This window comes from Brachyistius frenatus, unplaced genomic scaffold (assembly GCF_029030835.1).
Source record: "Brachyistius frenatus isolate BFR_SWC_R1_liver_20210118 unplaced genomic scaffold, ASM2903083v1 Contig_29, whole genome shotgun sequence".
Lineage (NCBI taxonomy): Eukaryota > Metazoa > Chordata > Actinopteri > Embiotocidae > Brachyistius > Brachyistius frenatus.
In genome coordinates this window covers 2,899,424-2,919,630 of record NW_027210628.1, presented here as the reverse complement: position 1 = coordinate 2,919,630, position 20,207 = coordinate 2,899,424, and positions in this window count along the sequence as shown.

Genomic DNA, 20,207 nt, shown 5'->3' with positions numbered 1-20,207 from the left:
CACTCAGTAGTTAAAATACCCCTCCATGCCCCAGTAAAGCAGTGGCACTATAAAGACAGACAAATGGCCTGAGATAAATGCCAAGGAGGTTCATGTTTACATCCATTTCAAAGAAGCCAATAGATCTGGGAGGTATTTGGGTGAAAATATAAGCCACATGTGAGATCTGAGAGACTGAGTCAAACTTCAAATACCTTCTATGAAAGGGGCACAAAAAGCCACAAGGTCAATTTTTGGTTCCGCAATCATTCACTACACTCTGCTGCTCACACCTTATCATATCCTGTGCACACATGTGAGGGATGCATGAACACTCACAAAACCTACACGTGTCACGTGACCTCATTGAAACTGTAGGCCAGCGTCTGTCAGGTATGTGGTTCTTGGAGCACTCTGACCAACGCAATCCATTCTGTTCAAATCAAAACGTCCTCAATGTCACTCCATTATTGTAACTTTAAAATGAGACCAGATGTGATGGTGGCACCAATCTGGGCGAGACAGAGCCCAGCCGTTCTCAGCAGGTAAAGAGAGTCACGGTGTCCGGATCCGGCCTCAGATCCAGCTCTGCTCCTGTGGCTGAGATGAGGACTGAGGACCTTTTCTCTGCAGGAAGTGGTAACCAACAACACCTGATATCTGTCCTGTGTAATCCTGGTTAAAATGTGATATTATTTCAGTCCTGGTGTGGCCGACCGTGTGGTGCTGTTGTTTGTGTTCCCAGTTTGACTCTCTGTGAAGAGTCCTCCTTTCATGTGCAGTGCATCCAGCACCATGTCTAAATCGACTCAGCATCTCTCAGACCCCCTTTGGAAGCCCACTCAGACTCTGTGGCACCACAACCATCTGTGTGTGTTGTGTATGTGTGTGTGTGTGTGTGTGTGTGTGTGTGTGTGTGTGTGTGTGTGTGTGTGTGTGTGTGTGTGTGTGTGTGTGTGTGTGTGTGTGTGTGTGTGTGTGTGTGTGTGTCACACACACTGACAATGACCACACCTGAGAAGACATTTTATACCCAAAACATGTCATACTTCTCTCATAATAGTATGTAATGTCATGGTAGTGCTGACTACATTTTGTATGATATTCAAAAAGCATATCATTGAGTTTACATTAGAGAAGAACATGAAGATATAAGCTGTTCTGAACTCTTAATAATCCTTCACAACACATAAATACTTGAGGGAACATATTTAAAGAAGTTACATTCTTTGGAACGATGTTGCAGATTTTGAGTTTAAAGGTGCATTAATCACATGTTTTATTTCAACAATGGGTCAATGACTTCATGTAATGTATACAGTGACGAACCCATTAATAATAATCACCCAACTCTATTTCTCTCAGCTCTATGGTGCCTTTTTGCATCTTTCAGCTCAGTGTTTTGGTTTTATGATGAAGATCTACACTGTTTTGAGTTAGTTTCTCTTTTTGCATCTGTCTCATTTTTAAAGGCTCAGACAAAGCTTCTGCACACTACACGTCTAGCTGACAGGCAGAAAAAGTCATATCTGAATGATGGTTGACCATTTAGCAGCTAAAGAGATACATGTTTTGCTTTGGAGTTAGTGGAGAACCAAACGGAGTAAAAAAAAAAAAAAAAAAAGTCTTTTTTTTTTTTTAACTTAAATTAATGCTAATGTTCAAATAGGCAATTTTATAGTTATTGTTAGTTTAAACCTTTTCTTTGTCTAACAAGGGAATCCTGTTCTTCTACTTTTGTAGCTGCTGTTTCATTCATTGTAAATCTCTACCGATAAGAATGTCCATCATAGATATACAAAACTGTTGGTGTCATATGTATTACCCTTTGCATTATTACATTGACTGATACATAAGACCATGTTTGAGTAATAAAGGGGATTTATGTTGGGGACAGTGGCTATTTTAACAAGTCACATCCTGTTTATCAGAATAAAATGTCATAAGTTCACAGTTAACTCAGTTTCTCCAAAAGGGCTTTTGTGTTGTGCATGAACTGTGGGTTTTTAAATGTACCTTTTAGCCTATGTGCATTAGCTCATCAGAATGAGTAATAAGTGTCCCAATGCCATAAAAGGACAGGGTTGACTCATCTTGGTATGGAAGCACTATAGGCTATCCTGAAATGACACATTCAAAATCAGAAATGAGCTTTTTTTCCCCTCAGTAATTACACATTCAAAGGTCCGCTCTTCTCTCTATCCAGCACAGGCACACAACAAAATATACCCATAATAGTATGAGCAGTTGTTCCTTTGAGATTTAGTTAGAATTATTGATCAGGAAAATAGTTAACCTACAACAACCTCTGTAAAACTGTTAACTAACGGCTTTGATCTCCACTTCAAAGTGTGTTCAGATTCACGGCTCTCATTTGCCACAGAATACAAATAGCATACACACAACACTTTGAACTGATAGGTAGTAAAGGCCACCACAGGCAGAAGCCTCAGGCCCTCAGATCGGAGGGAGTTCACTTATTTAAGGTCAAGATTAGAAACTGGAGGTGATGGTGCCTTGGCTACTATTGCTCCTCCACTTGGTCCCAGCCTTCCCCCAAATGTCAGAAAATCCAAGTAAGTGCACTTTTAAAAATCATGTTAAAAAAAAAAAAAAAAAAATCAGTTTTCCTTTAAATATCCCTCCTTTTAGCATTGTTTTCTGGTTGATATAAATCCATTGCTGCTTTGCACTTTCTTTTTTTCTTTTCCCATTTATTATAATTATTGTAAGTCTTTTTTAAAGCACGCTACAACTTCTCGTTTAAAATGAGACAAGTGAGGACATAAAAATGTTCTGCTTTGTGTTAACTCAGAGTGCATGTGACCAGTGTGAGAGAGAAATTCAATAGAACATCAAATTAGACATGCTTTTATTCCCACCTACTTATGTGCAATGTGAGTGAGGGAGGAAGCCAAGGACAATCTGTACAAAGACACAGAGACTTTGAGTACAGGCTTTTAAGATATAGATTTTAGACTGAATAATTGAATCAAATTAGCAGTTAAATCAGATGAACATTTAGTCTTTTTCTGTACAACACAATGAGTGTTTCAGTGATGTGCATCAAATCACATGGAACTGCAGTGAGCTCTCTTTCTTTCTCCACTGGTTCCACCCTGTACGAATGAACTTTTGCCAGTTGTCCAAGCTAAGCACACCAGCGGAGCAGGATCAAGGGCATGAGGCTGCAATAATATTTGCCATAATTACCCAGAGAACATAAACATGACTGCACCTAGACTACCTGCTCACTTCTGCTGTGTGTGTGTTAGTCTATAGCAGGTGGTGATACAGTAACTGTGTGCTCAGGTCACGTCGGGGTCGATCTTTAGTCTGCCAAAACTATCAGGTGGCGCTTTAGTTTCTTTGTGGTCTCCCTCAACTACTTTCCCAATGTCTTTTTAATGACTTTGAAACTTTTCAGATTGAAAAGTCAACATCGCCTACCGCTGAGTGTACATGACCAAAAACAAAAAAAAAACCCAGATAACAATCAGTCTGTGTCAGTCATTGGAAATGTGAGACAGCATTTGTATCCATACGAGTTCAGAAGTGGATCCAAATTTTAGATTTAGTTTTTTCTCGAAGTACCCATCATAAACTGTAGATAAAAGTCGACATAGTTTACGAATCTGAAAAATTAGGCCTTAAGCTGTGATACCACAGAGTGCTGCTAGAAGTTGGCTCCAAAAGGCCTCCGGCTCCATTAACTCCCATTCAACTAGCCCCTTAAAACTGTAAGTCATTAGAGTTATTTTGGTTTTGCTAGCAAAGGTCACTCCTTATTAGTTTTCTCGCAGCCCATCTGAAAATAATCCCGTCATTAATTGACAAAATAAGCCTCAAAAGCTGTGTTTCTGGGGGCGTGTCTCATTGATTGACATGCCTGTGGTGCAGTGAGATTATGGCTATCTGTAGGCGGGACATAACATCGCCGGGTTTCCAATCAGATTGAGTCAGATCCACCGCTCGCTCCCCCACATCTCGCCCAAATATGGTCACTATCGGCTCCAAACTGCTAAAATCCGAACTCGAGGCTTTTCAATGGCCTTTCACAAACCAATGGGTGACTTCGCTACTGGCTGCCAAGCAGTGTCGGAACACAAGTTGAGTATGCAGTCCAAGTATCAATAAAGTTTCTTTCAAATTTAGTTGGGAAGTATTAATTAAAAAGAGTTTTCAATGCTCCTAAATATAATCAGTGACCTGTATTCCTCAATTTTTTTTCTCCTGCAGTCTTCATCTCTTTATTATATTTTACACACCCTCGTTATCCATAGTTATCTGCGCTGAGTCTACCATTACATGGAGGAACTGTCCACATATTGAATTAGGAAGAGTATGGCCTTACATCTGGATCAATGAGAAAATGTTGTTAGCTGTGGGTGAGTGTGAGGAAGTATGGCAGCTACACGTTTTCCCCAGAAGCAGTTATATTGCCCTCTGCAAATCCCATGTAACTGAATCTCTTTATTTACCCCTCGGCCTGGAGTCCAGCTCACCCTGATTACCTCAAGTTATCCTGCTGATGATGACGCTCCCTCCCTGTGATTTGGAACTTTGTGTATAACCGACCAGCGTGTTGCTCCGTTGTTCTTTCTATTTTGAGTGTAAACAAGAAAAAAGGCTTGGGCTTTACCTTTACTGTTACAGTAAACACAAACTCTTCCCCTCAGTTCCCTCTAGAGTCATGAAAAGTGTGTGTGTGTGTGTGTGTGTGTGTGTGTGTGTGTGTGTGTGTGTGTGTGTGTGTGTGTGTGTGTGTGTGTGTGTGTGTGTGTGTGTGTGTGTGTGTGTGTGTGTGTTGATTGATGGCTTTACCCCCTCTGGTTTTGAGATTGGTACACTCTGTATCAGAGCTAATCCACAACAGATGTGTGAGGTGTGTGCGTGTGTGCACATAAGAGAGACAGATAAAGACTGGCCTCTCCAATCCTGTCCTCATTTCCAGATCAGCTGTCACTTCATCGAAAAATAAAACAATGTTGTCAGTTTTGTATTAAAACATTATTCCGATGCACATATGCTCAGTGAAAAAGAACATGTGTTTTTACTTGCTCTAACTGTTCCTCTTCATCATATTAATTATTTGAGGATCTCTTCTTAATGCACTTAATGTATGTGTGTATGGTGGCCAAAATCCTCAGTTTTGGAATAAGTGCATTACAAAGAATTTTATACTAAAAAGAGTTTATGTTTGGAGATAAAAAAAAAAAAAAAAAAGCCGTAAGGAGAAAATATTACAGCAAGCAACACATGTTTCAAAGTACATATGAACACATGACTGTTAAACTTATTCATGTGCGTGTTTTGCTTTTAGTATTACATCACTGCACCTGCAAGCTCAATGTTTGGCTGCAGCATTTGCATTTTTGACAGTCAACTTTTACTCCTCTTTTTATTCTGTTCTACTGTTGTCCATTTGGACTTTCCAGAGCTAGATTTAGATGAAGAGGAAGTGGGTTTGTTGTTGAATAAATATTTCCTGTAAACACAACAGTATCCCATTTGGAGCAAACATGTTGTAATAAGTGTGTTGCATATGCGGAATTATAATAATTTCCAGGTTAATATCTGTTCATAATGAAGCCAGTAACACGATTTGAGTTTGTCTGATTGGTCTCCTGAGACACAATGTTTCCTCTATGTTACATAATCTTTTATCAGAGGTCTTCAGGTGAATCAGGGCAGATAATCCAAACATCCCTTGATAAAACACAGTGGATTTCTTGTGGATTCTGCTGAAGGAAAGACAAAGTGGATACCAAACATCCTTATGATTCTAATATCAGCAAATAAGCATAGAAGACAAGGAAATAGCTATTTTGAGCACAGAGGACCTTGATTGTATGTGTGTGTGTGTGTGTGAAAGGAGATTGTTTATGAGCGAGGCTGTTCCATAGGCGTGTTCTTCATGCCACCGGTGACCCTCAGATTCCCTCCTGTGCGACGTCATGTCACTTCCCCCCTTTGTTTCCCCGCTCAAGAGGACCTTTCTAAAATTGTCTTTTTGTTTTAAGGTTTTCAACAGCCCTCCTTCCTCCTTTGCTTGGCAGCACCGTGTGAGTGTGTTTGTACATTAGTGATACCCTATATAATTGGTCCCGAAAACAGGATCTGTTGAGATGCAGATGAGGATGCCGAAGGGTGTGTGTTTCCCTCTTTGGTTTGTACCTATACAGTCGAGAATCCTGTTTCATAACACACTCAGGATTTGGACGGCAGGGACCTGCTTGTCACCACACACTTTATACAGAGTGACATACACACTTTCAAACATCATGCGTCTCTCACGCTGTATGATTCACTTCTGCTCAGAGTGACCTCTGGCCCTGACCACAGCACGGTGTTGGGTCTCCCGAGACTCTTTAGGAACTGCTGGTTATATTCAGACAGGTATGATGTAATGCGCTGTTTGGGTCACCATGACAATGTTGTGGTGTTTGCAGCAAGAGAACAATGTGATAATATTAATTTGCAATGGGATTTCTTCAGTTAAGGTTGTTCAGTGTTACATATTTTCAGAAACTGTCCCCTCTCTCAGATACTAAAAATAGACAAACACATTTGTTTGAAGTCCAAGAGAAAAACACATGCTCTTCTCTTTAGTGGAAAGTGGCTTTTGTCCAGGTAAATAAGTCACTTCCAGACTTCCAACACTTCCAAAGCTTCCCTTGCTGCAGTGGTACAACAATAAGAATGTATATTGTCTATTCAGAGGCCAAGTTATAGGATGCAGCAGGTGGGAGAGCTGATAAGCCAACCTCTGGGGACGAGACGAGACCAGTCCAGACCAAGCCAGACCAAGCCCTGCCCTACCCTGCCCATGGGATGGAAACTGTGCAGGGGAGAGGACAGGGATGATTATAAATGCAGACTGTGTGTGGGTGATGTATTTATATGTGTGTGCATTGTATAGGTTGTTAATAATTTGCTTTATGTATAGGCATTGTTTAGGCTCAGGAAAAGGTCACTTCGCTGTCCCAACCAACAGGTCCTCCTACCTAATAATTATTGCCCTCTAATACAGTCCAATTGACCTTTACTATGTCATCTGAGTGTTTTTTGCCCTAACACCTCTTGTTAAAGCTGCACTGATCAATAATGTTACATTATATGAGTATAATGCAAAAGGTATTTCTCAAAGTGACAAACCCACACAGAATCTGACTCCGCAGTCTCTCTAAACTCTACAGGGCTTTTTCTTTTCTTTTTTTTTAGCTTCTTTCAGCTCTAACAGTTGTTAAAAGTAAGCTAAGCTAAAATAATTTTTTAGGTTTGGGAAAATGTGGCTGTCAAAAACATCTGTTATATAAGGGTGCAGGACACAATATTCAGTTTGCAGTGTGAAAGTTAGTCACTTTATCGGCCCAACCATCCAGCCTGGCCTTTACCCGCACGTTTTATAACATCGTAATGTTTGCTGCTCTTACTGTTGCTTCTGAGAGAAAAATCTTCATTGGTTTATATTTGTGATTGTAGGTAGCTATGGTTTTGATAACTGTGATTGTCCTTTTTCACACTGGGAAGCACCTCTATCGAAAAACTCTATAGAAATAGAGTTATTAATATGAATGGACCTTTCCTCCTCAGAACTTATGAGTCTCAGATATGGTAAATGTCTGCACTTTTATGGCGCTTTATCACCTCATTGGTCTCAAAGTGCTTTTACATTGTTTTCCATTCACACACTAATGAGACTGACTGCCATGCAAGGTGCTTGCCATCAGGACTTGGGGTTTGGTGTCTTGCCCAAGGACACTTAGGCATGTGGACAGGAGGATTGAACCACCAACCTTCTGATTAGTGGGCAACCCACTCTACCATCTGAGCCACAGTCTGCCTGCGAATAAGTCAATTTTGAACATTTCGCATCTGAGTGTGTCTTTCTGCCTCTTAGAAACAAAATTAAAAAGGAGACATAAAGAATAAATAACATTAAAATTGTAAATGATGACTCTTCACTTTTTCTGTCCTCTCATGTCCCCTCTGCCCTTTCCTCTACCTCTTCGTTGAGTCCATTTCCATACAGTCGACGGGATCCTGTCTCAGATCCCATCCGGAAACTCTATCCGTGGCTTCCCATTCAGCTTCTTAAAGGGCATCATAGTCCACTGCTCTATTTGCAGACATGTGAGTGTGTTTTCCGGTATCACAGCTCTGAAATAGCTCCGTCAAAGAGAGCGTCTGGAGCCAGTGAGGCACCAGATTCTGCTCTCAAGACGGATGTCCACCTCAACACTGAGCGGCGGTCTGACTAGCACACAGAATACTGAATGATATTACCATATGCTCAGAGGTACGGAATGAGAGGGCAGAAGATGGGAAACAGATAGAAGCAGAGGAAGAGGAGAAGAAAGTTAAAGAAAGACTAAATGGTGAAAGCTTTGGCTGTGTGGAGTCTTTGTGAGGTGGACAAGTCTCGGGCCGCCTTTGAAGAGAGTCCTAAGGGGTGTGGGAGGGGGGGTTGGAGCGCAGATAAAGGGGATGGAGAGAAGAGGAAACGGGTGTGTTTATTCTGTGTGTGTTTGTTGTTTGAAGATCTGTTCAGAAAGACAATTTGACACATCATTGAGGCTGTGCTGCACTTGGCATTTGAATAAAACACTGAATCTCACGGTTTTAGCCCCGAGGAGCCCTGGCCAGCAAACTGACCTCTTGATCAAACCATTTACTACCACCCACTGAACCCAGATCAGTTACTTGAGACCCCCACCAGGCCTCTTCGAGCCAGATAGGAGTGTTTTATTCCCTGGCAATCTGCTGTTTTATCCCTCAGTCCAAAGTAAACACATTTCAAAAGAGGAGCCTGCACACACACATGCATCGTCACACACCTCACACACACTGGTTGTTTGTGTGCCTGGCTCTGGATCAGAGGACATTAGTGTTTCAGCACTAACACAAACCTTTGGGAAAGAAAAAAAAAAAATCCATCCACAACAGTGTGTTAACCCTAAGCGTAAACCCAGATATACGCACAAAGGCACACACCATATTTGCGCATAAACACAGGCACACGTAAAGCTAGCAATTGGCTACCATACCCCCCAACTCTCATAAATACACTGGGCCCCTGGGCTTTGATCTTTCCTGGCCAACAAAAGACTGACTAATGACTTAACAACAGAAACATGCGTTAACGACTTTTTCTCACTCATCTATAATGTTTGCCAGGTTCTTTGTGCTTTTTAGAAGAAGAAACACAGCAGCAAGACTCCGGCAAGATGCTTTCAGGCTGCAGCTGTGCCACACGCAAAAATACTGTTCAATATTTCACATGAGCGTCTGAATATAGCAGCAAAGCCTTTATCTTCAATGAAAGTAGAAGTGGTAGAGTTTGAGAGCTGTGTCGTGACATCTGTTATGAGTCTTAGAAGGAAGAGAATTGCCAGATCACAGGTTCTGGTAGACATCTAGGGATATGGAAAGAAGTGTCAGGTTTGGCGCTGGAGTGTTTGCTTGAAAGTGGTCTATGCGGAAGTAAGAGGAATCTGAAGTCATTTTATGGGAACAGTTCACCCAGTTCACTGACTTCCTGTAGTATCTGAACCCTGGTTGTCAGCCATTTGTGTGTGATACTTTTGGTATGCTTTTAAGGCAAGGCAAATTTATTTGTACAGCACATTTCAACAACAAGGCAATTCAAAGTGGTTCACATAAAACCATTAAAAGCATCAAAATGTTGCTCAAGCCATTAAAAAACTACATTTGGAAAAATCCCACAGATCTTGTTGCTGATGGCACAGCTCTCGGGGCAGCAGTATCGATCTGCCAGACAGATTTTAGGTCAGTCTCAATGTTCCTCTGACTTTCCTTTTAGCAACACCAGCGGGCTTTCACTTGTTCTGTCAAACAACATCAATTAGATGGATTAGCACACAATTTGGTACAGAAATTCCCAGTAGAGTTCCCAGAGGATGAATCCTACAGACTTTGGTGATCCCCTTTTTTCTAGCACCTCTTTGAGGTTAGTATTATTAGTTTTTTACAAGAAAAGTCAACTGTTGGATGGATTGCCATAAAATCTGGTACACATTAATGTTCCCCTGAGGATAGATTTAAATAACTTTGACTTTTTGTCCAGTGCCATCAGGTCAAAATTTCAACCCGTACAGAAAAAACACATGCAAAAACTTACGTGATCACATACACATGTGATTGTGTGCATTTTAAACATGTATTTTGCCCATGGGAAACTATTTGTTTTTTCTGTAAGGGGATATTAACAAAACTTTGGTTTATAATGAAAGTGTGATTAATGGTAATTAGCAAATGTTAGCATGCTTGAGATAGTGAACATGGTTAATGTTATACCTACTTGACATCGGCATATTTGCACTGCCATTGTGAGACTGTAGTGCGCCAACATAAGCACTTGTGTCAAAGCACCGCTGAGGATTAGTGCAGCCTCTCACATACAGAGATGCCAGAATGGCTGTAGACTCTTAGTCTTGTTTCAGTCCTTAGTGATTTGACAACAGTTTATACATTTCTATTCCATTAAAATGGCAGCAGAAATCAGAGACACTGATGTCCAAGAAGCTGGGAAAGTAAAAACAAATATCTGTGTGGCTTAACACCATTAGAGGAAAGTAAAATATATATTTATCATGATTTTTGTTGAACAAACCTGACAAACTAAACAGTTTGTTGCAGTTTTGTACAAGATTGCATGATAAATGGATAAAGATATAAAATAAAATTGGAATGTGTGTGTGTGTGTGTGTGTGTGTGTGTGTGTGTGTGTGTGTGTGTGTGTGTGTGTATATGTGTCTCAGTGTGTGTCTGTTTGTGTGATATGTGTATCTCGTGGACATGTCAGTTTGTCATGATGGTCTGTTTGGGTGGAGGGGGAAAGCTGCTGACTCCGGGGTCAGGAGTCTGACGTCACTGCCTTTCTGGTGTTTGACAGACAGGATTTCCTGTCAGCAGGTTGTTTACCTGGTGGCCTGTGTGTCAGAGGGGGGTGAGACCGCCACCTGACCCCTGGTAATGATAACCCTGCACAGGCCACCTGGCCACTGTTTGTCCCGGCTTCAGAGCCAACGGGATGGGAGCACTGCAGGTAATGTACAGTTTCTAGTCATGAGTCTAAACACAGACTTCTACCTGTGCTACTGTAATTTCCACTGTGCTTCTCAAATGCTGTCTTCCTCTCACTGTTCAGTAACGGTTGTCAAGCATGTGTCATGTCCGTCAGAGGACATAAAGAGAGAGATGAAGAGAAAACGAGAAGACTCCCCTCCTCTCCTCAGGCTTTTCACCCCTACATCAGCCCTGTGGTACCGCCAATAGTTCAGCCCTGTCACTCAGCATAGGCAGGGGTCCTCCATGCACACAAACACAACCAGGCTCCCCCCAGCGCTCATGCTGCACACACCTGGTTTAGTTTTGTGGGGTCGGAGGTGAGGCATAGATGGATCATTATCATAGGTCATATGTGAGGCAGGCACAGAGAGCGGACGGCCGATACTTTACAGAAACATGCCCAGCGGATCTTGCAGCGGTTATTCTCGGCTCCAGGGAAGGCCGCTCTTTTTGATTGACGCTACTCGTTTGGCCAAGTCTCAGCATGTATTTATTACTTATCCTCTCCCATCATCAGATGATAAGAGATCTCCCTGTGAGGGGAATGGAGCGCCGGTTTGTGGAAATATTACAACACAGTACATATCCCACGTCCCCCCCTGGTGACTTAACTGTTGGCTTTGAGTTTTTCCTGCTGGAGTGGGCAACAATGTCCCCGGCTGGCATTCAACATTACAACATGCATTGGCAATTATAATCACTCATGGACTAAATGACAATATCACGGAGTTAACATGACTGTGGTAAATCAGTAACAATTGCCACTTGTTTCCTGGTCTTTTCATCTTGTTATATTTAATTTGGTGATTGATTGAAATATTTCTTGACCGGCCTTCTCTCTTTCTTTGGTAGAAGAGTCTGGCTGGGCCTTTTCCATTTCCCGATTATTAAGGGATGTTTCAGGTTACGCAGATTGCACTGTGTGGGTTACATCTTTTAAGTGTGACCTCATAAAGAAAGCACCATTTTACATTTCTGTGTTTACAAGGTTATGCAACTGAAATTGTTTTAGTCCCACTCCCTTTCCAGGCGCACACGAGTGGGATTGATTTTTTTTCTGTCTGTGTACTATTAGGAAGGTAATTTAACTCTACTCAGCAGGTTTTGGTTGAATCAATCCCCAGGTCTCTTCAATTCATCAGTTCTTGTGTAAGAACTAATGATGGCACCGCAGCACTGACTTGGCTCGCTCAAAGGGTTGTCATTACTGCAGCGTACTGTAATGCTAATGATAAGCTTGTTTGCATTGCATCACATTGGGCCACACACACACACACACACACACACACACACACACACACACACACACACACACACACACACACACACACACACACACACACACACACACACACACACACACACACACACACACACACACACACACTTAACAACATACACAGAAAATAAGCCCTGTTTTTAAAGGATGCAGATGGGAAAACGTTACCTCGAGATTTCTGAACTTAGAAACAGCACTGACGTTTGAAGGTCTGCATTTTATATGCGTGTTGACATTTGCATCAACATGTCACATATACAGTATGTGTCTGGAATGTATGCATGCATAGATGTAAATAGTATGGAAGCAGTTATGGATTACTGCAGAGGCTGCAGTGGTGTGGGCTTGTTTCAAGTATCAGTGAAATACCAGGAAGGTTTATCAGAAGAAAAGATGTTATAGTTTATTATCCTGTAAGACACAATTGTACAACTCTGGAAATCTTACAAAGTAATCCAACAGGTTATATGTGATAGGACACCAAGATCTACTTTTTTTGCTGAAGCCCTGTGCACTGGCAGCCCAGTTGAATCCACACACATATCCTGTTAAAATGAATGAATGGGTTAAATTAGATACCAATTACCTCTCTGCGTATTCAGTGGACAGAGTGGTCTGAGAAGTGTAAAGCACCTGTATACTCTGTCAAATGCCTGTCAGATGGTTGAAACTGAGTTCCTCTGCACGTTTCTGATGCTTGATTTGGCAGGTTGTCTCCAACCATTTCTGTAACTTTGCCAGACTGACAATTTGACATTCACACCCATTGCTATGTAGAGTAGGTGATAGGTGAGAAAGTAGCCAAAGTTTGTGCTTCATTCTCATCTTTCGTACAGCCATTTGTAGCACTTTTCATATCAACAATAATCTTATGAAGCTCATTCTAGAGAGCTTGTTTTAAAATGTGTGCTATTATCCCCATATTTAAAACATATCATGCCTATGAGAGTCAGCTTTCACCTTTGAATGTGACACAACCATTGTCACTTTAGCCTTTCATTATGGTTGGAAAACACGTCTTTATAAACTAGTTTTTTCCTGGTACAGCCTGATAGTTACTGTGGCATAGATGTTTAGTTGTGTGTAAGAAGATTGCCTTCATCAAACAAGGAGAAATAGTCCTCTTAGAATTTGAAAAGTTGTCTCACATGCTGGGTCTTCTTCTCTTACTGTCTATGTATATTGCCTGGCTGCTTGTGAAATGACCCGTTGAGCTGAACTCATATAATGAAACAAATAACTTTTGCTGATGTAATTTGTAAAGTAATCTAATTACTTATCCAATTAGTAATAAGTAATTGATAACAGGTTCCTGACACTATGTGAGTGTGACAGACAAAGTAAATTAGGCAGAAAAAACATCCATTCACATGTCTGTTTTGACACTGACCCAGTAAACTTTGACCTCGAGCTGGATCCAGTGTTCGGCCCAAATTAGCCTTCAGCCTTCACGCTGACGTCAGACCTCTCCATCGTACAGCGTCTTATCTCATGTTTGTAAGAGCTTTATCTATAACTTACAGGCACTGTTACATGATGGGATCATGTTGCCGAGACCACAATGGAGGGAAAACAGTGTGAATTTAAACATGTGCGCGTGCACGTGCGTGTGTGTATGTGTGTACCTAGTGGATGGATGGATACATGAGAGATGAGCATAAAGCAAATGAACAGCAGATGTGAGCTTTGCATGACAGCTGGAGTTACACACACACACACACACACACACACACACACACACACACACACACACACACACACACACACACACACACACACACACACACACACACACACACACACACACACACACACACACACACACACACACTTGCTATGATGCATTTTACTCATAATATTTATATATTTCACCGTTCACACACTCACCTCTATATCTGAAATCATTCATCTTCCCTTCTTTTAACACCGGTGCCCTCTATAACAGTCACCTATCCATTAAACAGGCGTAACTGTGTGGAACAAAACTTTTGTAGTAAAGTGCTCGATACAGAGAAGTTCATCGCACTGAAACTCTAGTAAATCATGCGAGCACAGGACAGAGGATGATAGGATGAGGGAAAAGGTGATGGAGAAACACATGAGGAGGGAGGCGAACGTTTAGGGGGGATGAGGGTGAGGAGGAGGAGGGGGAAAGGAGGAGGAGGAGGAGGAGGAGGAGGAGGAGGAGGAGGAGGAGGAGGAGGAGGAGGAGGGGAGCTGGCATCATTATAGGACACAGGTGTGTTTACATTACGAGGCAGTGTTTTTGTGTGATTAGCACACTTTGGCAAACTATATCACCCAACTAATCCCTCCACATCACTCACCGTGCTAACCCGCGACTGGCTGACACCTCCACTGGGACCTCGTGATTTAGAAATCCAAGTCCAAGACAATTGCAAAGCCCCTGAGCCGTGTGTGTGTGTGTGTGTGTGTGTGTGTGTGTGTGTGTGTGTGTGTGTGTGTGTGTGTGTGTGTGTGTGTGTGTGTGTGTGTGTGTGTGTGTGTGTGTGTGTGTGTGTGTGCTGGCATGGAGATAGGGAGGAAAGACCATACAACAACATATGAGATCATCTTGACTCCTTCACTGACAAAGTGTTTTATCACTCAGAGCTGGAGGCCAGTTCTCCAGAGGGAGGCTGCAAAGAAGGTAACACTTAGTTTGCTTTCCTGTACTGGCTGGCATCTGATTGTGATTTTGTTTCTGTAGGTAGGACGGTATTTTTAGTAATGCCGGTCACCATTATGGTGATTAAAGTCCAGGACGTTGTTATAAAGGGCGCCATATGATTATGATTATGATGCACAAATGTTCTGGTCAACATACCGTAAATGATGCCAGTGCCACCTTCCAACTAAGTAGCAAGTAATGTACAGCACTTTCAAACATGTTTGAAATCACTGCGGAATAATAAATCTGTTAATACAAAAATAAAAAGTTTTATGATTTGACAGGGCTTTATTGATGGTTTGGTTAGATGTAGGTGCAATAAAGACTTGATTTGGTTTAGGTAATGATCATAGTTAGAGTTAAGATAACTTTTTAATTAAAGGAGCAGTATGTAGGATTTAATGGAATATGAATGGCATATGTGAGGCTTCAGATTGCATTCAATTGAACTCCCTCACTTCGGCTTTCTCTTGCAATTGTGAAGGAGAATCTACGGTGACTGCAAAACTACTGTAGAAATATGATGGTGCCACATGGTGACCACCGTGGACGAGAACCTACTCTCGAGATATGAAGGAGCCCTCTCCTTTATACTACTTTCTTTGAAGAAGTTCGAATTGTTTGCAAGCTATAGGCCTCGGGAAAAAAAAGCAAAAAATATACCATGTCTTGTTTCTATTTCTTTAAATCAATGACAGTCATCTTGGATGGTGCAAACCCCTGGATGCAGCGACTTAGGGAGGCGAGCCCTGGTGTTAAAATGGCAAAATACCTATGCCTTGTTACATGATTCAGATCATTTCCAAAACTTGCCATTTTCAGTGTGTAGGTTGCTGCGCAGAGGTTGTTGATGTTGTTTCCTGTTGCACTGGGGAATTTGAAAATGGTAAAACACAGATAGCGGAAGGGAAGAAGAATGTCGACTGAAATAGTCGACCATTGCCAGGTTGATCGCAACACTACATCTGATGAGTCAAAATATAATTTTCTGCGTGCCGAGATTTGTGCATTTTTTGTTGACATCAATTCATTTGTCTTATTTTATTCTTTTATTTTTTTGAATCAAATTTGGTAACAAGATTCATGAAATTTCAGTGGTGGTGGTATAATCACTTATAAAACCAAAATTTTTACTATTTGTACAATTTGTACAATTTTTACCATTGTACTGAGCCAGGAGAGCTTTTCCACTCTTTCCAGTCTTTGTGCCAAGCTAAGCTAACTAGCTCCTGGCTGTGAGATTTGCATTGATCTTCTCATTTAAATTTTAACGGGAAAGCAAATAAGCATTTATCAAAATTCTGAATTATTCCTTTAATGACTGTAAGGATTACATGTGCTTTTACTCTAGTAATAACCATCATAATTTTGTTTATATAATGATTTCCAGCCTAGAAGATTAAAGGGTAGGTACATAGTCCCTTCAAAAGCATTTTCTACTTTTCTACTTTTGATTGCACATCTGCAATTTTAAAAGCACTTTTCAACTTCAGGTCTGGCACCTGATGTTGACTAAAGATGAATGAGAAGGTCGCCGTGGTCTCTGCCACACAGAGGGAGGCAGAGTGAGCAGGGGATACAGGTCTACTTCTCCAGCTGTAGTTTTTACCTAACATATTTCTCTGGCCACAGAGTTAGCTTTGAAGTACAGCAGGAAGCTTACAGGAAACATTCCCACTCACAACGCAGGGTTCCAGAGATCCCTGAGTTCATTTGCAGAAGTGATTTTACCTTACTATAGACACCAATACTCCTACTGATAAAAGCATGTATAGAGAAAATTGACAGGTCAAAAATTGATTGTGAAACGCTGGTACGTGGTAGTTCACTTGGTGTGGAGCGGGAAGGATTAAGGGAGCAAAGAGATGACACAAGAGACCTGCCAGTGAACTCTGCATCCTAAGTAAAACTCTCAGGTCTTTTATTTTAACAACAGGAAAGCAACATGAGAGTTTGTCCCACAGAGAGAGAACAGTCAGCAGTTTGTGTTAAGTATGAATGGAGAATCTCTATCCTTTCCTTTCCCTCTCAGAGCCAAGGATATGCCACCCGAGCTGAAAGACTTTAAACGTCAGGGCCAACTTTGGAAACACAGAACCCCGCTCAAATTTTAACACATTTTTTAAATCTCAAATGCATCATGCTTAGCAGAGCAATTGTGTAACACATCCAGCAGTCACATTGCATCGCACATTTGTCTTTTCTTTTTTCATGTTCTCTTAAAGAGTTAAAGGACGGTCAAAGATATTCTTTTTTCTTACAATCAATCTGTTTGTTTATTGTTGTTTTATTTACCGTTGGACTGTAATGTAATGGATTGGGGCAAAGAGGAAATCACTTGGCAGATGGAACAAAGTGTCTGTACTTGCTGTATTTCGCTTGATGCTTCCGTGTTAATGGGTTCAAGCAAAGTAAAACGAATCCACTATGCAGGATGAATTCATATGTTGTGACTATCATGTGCTTACAGGCACAATTAGAGACTTCAAATCGAACCCATAGCTGTAACTAACAGTGACGTATTAGAATGATTGGGCAGAAGATACAGTTTGACGTGCTGCATTTCTGAAATTGCAGTAAAACACAGTGTGTTAATAAAAACATACATCATTTATTTTCATACACAACACTGTGTCTGTTGATGGTTACATAATGAGCAGTTCATTCTATAGGCAGGCCCAAACAGGAGCTGCCGTGTTATTCCTTCTGGAGTTATGCTAGGGTTGACTTTCACACCCAGAGAAGCACATTCATGCCACAGGATGTTTAGTGTGTATATGTGTTGGTCTGAAATTCACATGTGAAAACTTTTTTTGTCATGTGATGCTGGAACTTTTTGGGTTAAAAGACAGACGAGAGTTAACCCGGCCTGAACCCAGGATTGTACTGTACTCTTTAACACACTGCCAAAAAAAGAGCACAATAAAGCTGTGGACTATTTATGGATGTAAACACATGTACACACTCTGATACTGTTTTGCCTACCTATCTTTTTGTCTCATCACAAACACAATTGCACAAAAGTGTCCAAGCAAGAGCTTCCCTCAAACTCGCATCTACATGCTGGTCCACTCACTCGACCTCAAAACACGCACTCACAAACATTCGCAAACGAGTCCAGGCCTTTGAGGCAGCAGGATATGACCTCTCCAGGTCTAAAGCCTGGGCTATTTTTCTTGGCATTGGATGCAGCAAAGCCCGCTGGGGGATATATGCAGCAGCTCAGTGGACAAACAGGACTGGCCAATAGACTTCAGTTCAGAACATACAGAAATACACAGGACACTTCTCAATCCATCTTCATCTCCGAATCTCTGAAATAGAATCGGACATTAGTTGTAATGTGCGGGTTGAGTATGAAGAGGAAGGACACTGCACAGTGACTGCACAAGGCCACCCAGACTGTCCGGCATGCATGCCCTTGTCTGTTGGCAGGGGTTAATCCCAGTCCTGTTGATTCGGCTCTGCCTGACACAGAACCACTTGATGGTAGGAAACATATGGACAGTATGACAATAGACAGTGACAAAAGACTCAGAGAAGCATAAAACTCCCCTCTGCTGCCTCAGAAAAAGAGCCGTCACCTTCCTCTCTTTTTCCTCTTTTTGTTTTACTCACCCTTCCTCTTATGTGGCCTATAAGTGTTCACGGTCATGTCCCTGTATACCAATCCATCTTGATTTTTATTTTCTTACTAATGCATGCATCATCCATTATTTGTAATATTTTATCAATCTTCTCTCTTCTCTTCATCAACCTGCCTTATCTTTTGTGTTGTAGTATTGCTGATTTCCTTTTATCAAACAGTCTCTTAGTGATGCCAGGTATGCTTGCGTGTGTGTTATTCTTGGATTTGCCATTGACTGGGGTTAACTGTTGATCTGTGAGTGCATGTGTGTGTATCTACTTTGTAAGCAGGTAGCAAACAGTACACTATGTATAGATGTAGAAAATCTGACTCCAAGATGCTGATGAAATACTTAATGTTATCTGAATTAATGTATACAGGCTTCTGGCAAGTTGTAGTTTTAATATAAATGTTGTTATTTTGTACACTTTTGTCCAGTCTTGCTTCAATTTGTGCTCAAAAACCTACCAAACTCTGATTATCAGCAATTCATGTAGCCTGTTATGTTTAAAACTAATTATTACATGTCAATTAAGTAAGATGGTGCCCATAGTAAACATTAAATCTGTTTAACACCAGCATGTTGCCTTTTTCTGAACAGTTAGCATTTAGCTCAAGTTAGCATTTAACTCAAAGCACCAGTAATTTGAAAGAGCAGCTAGCATGACTGCAGACTCTTAGGGCCCTTTTATTTTTTTTAAAGGTCTTTAAAGAGCATGGTGCAAGTGCAATTAGTCTGTGTCCAAATACATTTGACTAGTTAAACAGTGGATAATACAAAGTGAAGTGCAAGGTTCTAAGGTGTTGTACTTGAAACATGAAATAAACCAATCAGTGTCAGTTTTCAAATCCCTTTAAAAGACAGGTGTTCACTACTGTTTGATTGAATTGATCATTACACCTTGAAGGACTCACACTGTGCCCTCTGCTGAAGTCCAGGGTGAAATTGCAAATGCACATGAACCACTACATACAAAAACATGTGTAACTCAGGAGCTGTTTTTGATCAAGTGACATAACTTGGAATACTGACTCACAAAAGTTATAGCTTCCCTCTGCTCCATGCACGTCACGGTGCTGTGCTCCGTTTGTGTGCAACCGGCAGAGTGTTGGAACTTTTTGACTGTGTCTTATATGACCTGAATAGTTTAAGAGTTTGTTTTGCCCTGTCACAGTATACTCATAGTATATTCTTGATATCTAAAAGTTCATTAAACCATTAGGATCACAGATGTGTACTTTGCTCAGTTTCTTTAAACAGTGCATGTTGACAAGGGTTTGGTTTTAAACCAGTGAACTGGTTAAAAAAAATGAAACCTGACATGAGAGAAGCTTCTAATTCATAGTTTACTTCTTCTTCTCTTTATTTCTCCGTGGAGTTCCTGCAGATCAGAAGCAAGTTGCAGCTCACCGATTGAGTTTTGAAACACTGACTCCACTGGCAACAGGTTACTTGGCATTTCAAAATGAACACAGACCCTTGACGCAGACATATTCAGCTGAAGGGAGCCTTTGAAGTGCTTGTTGTGGTTTGTAAATTGATGAAAAAAAATCTT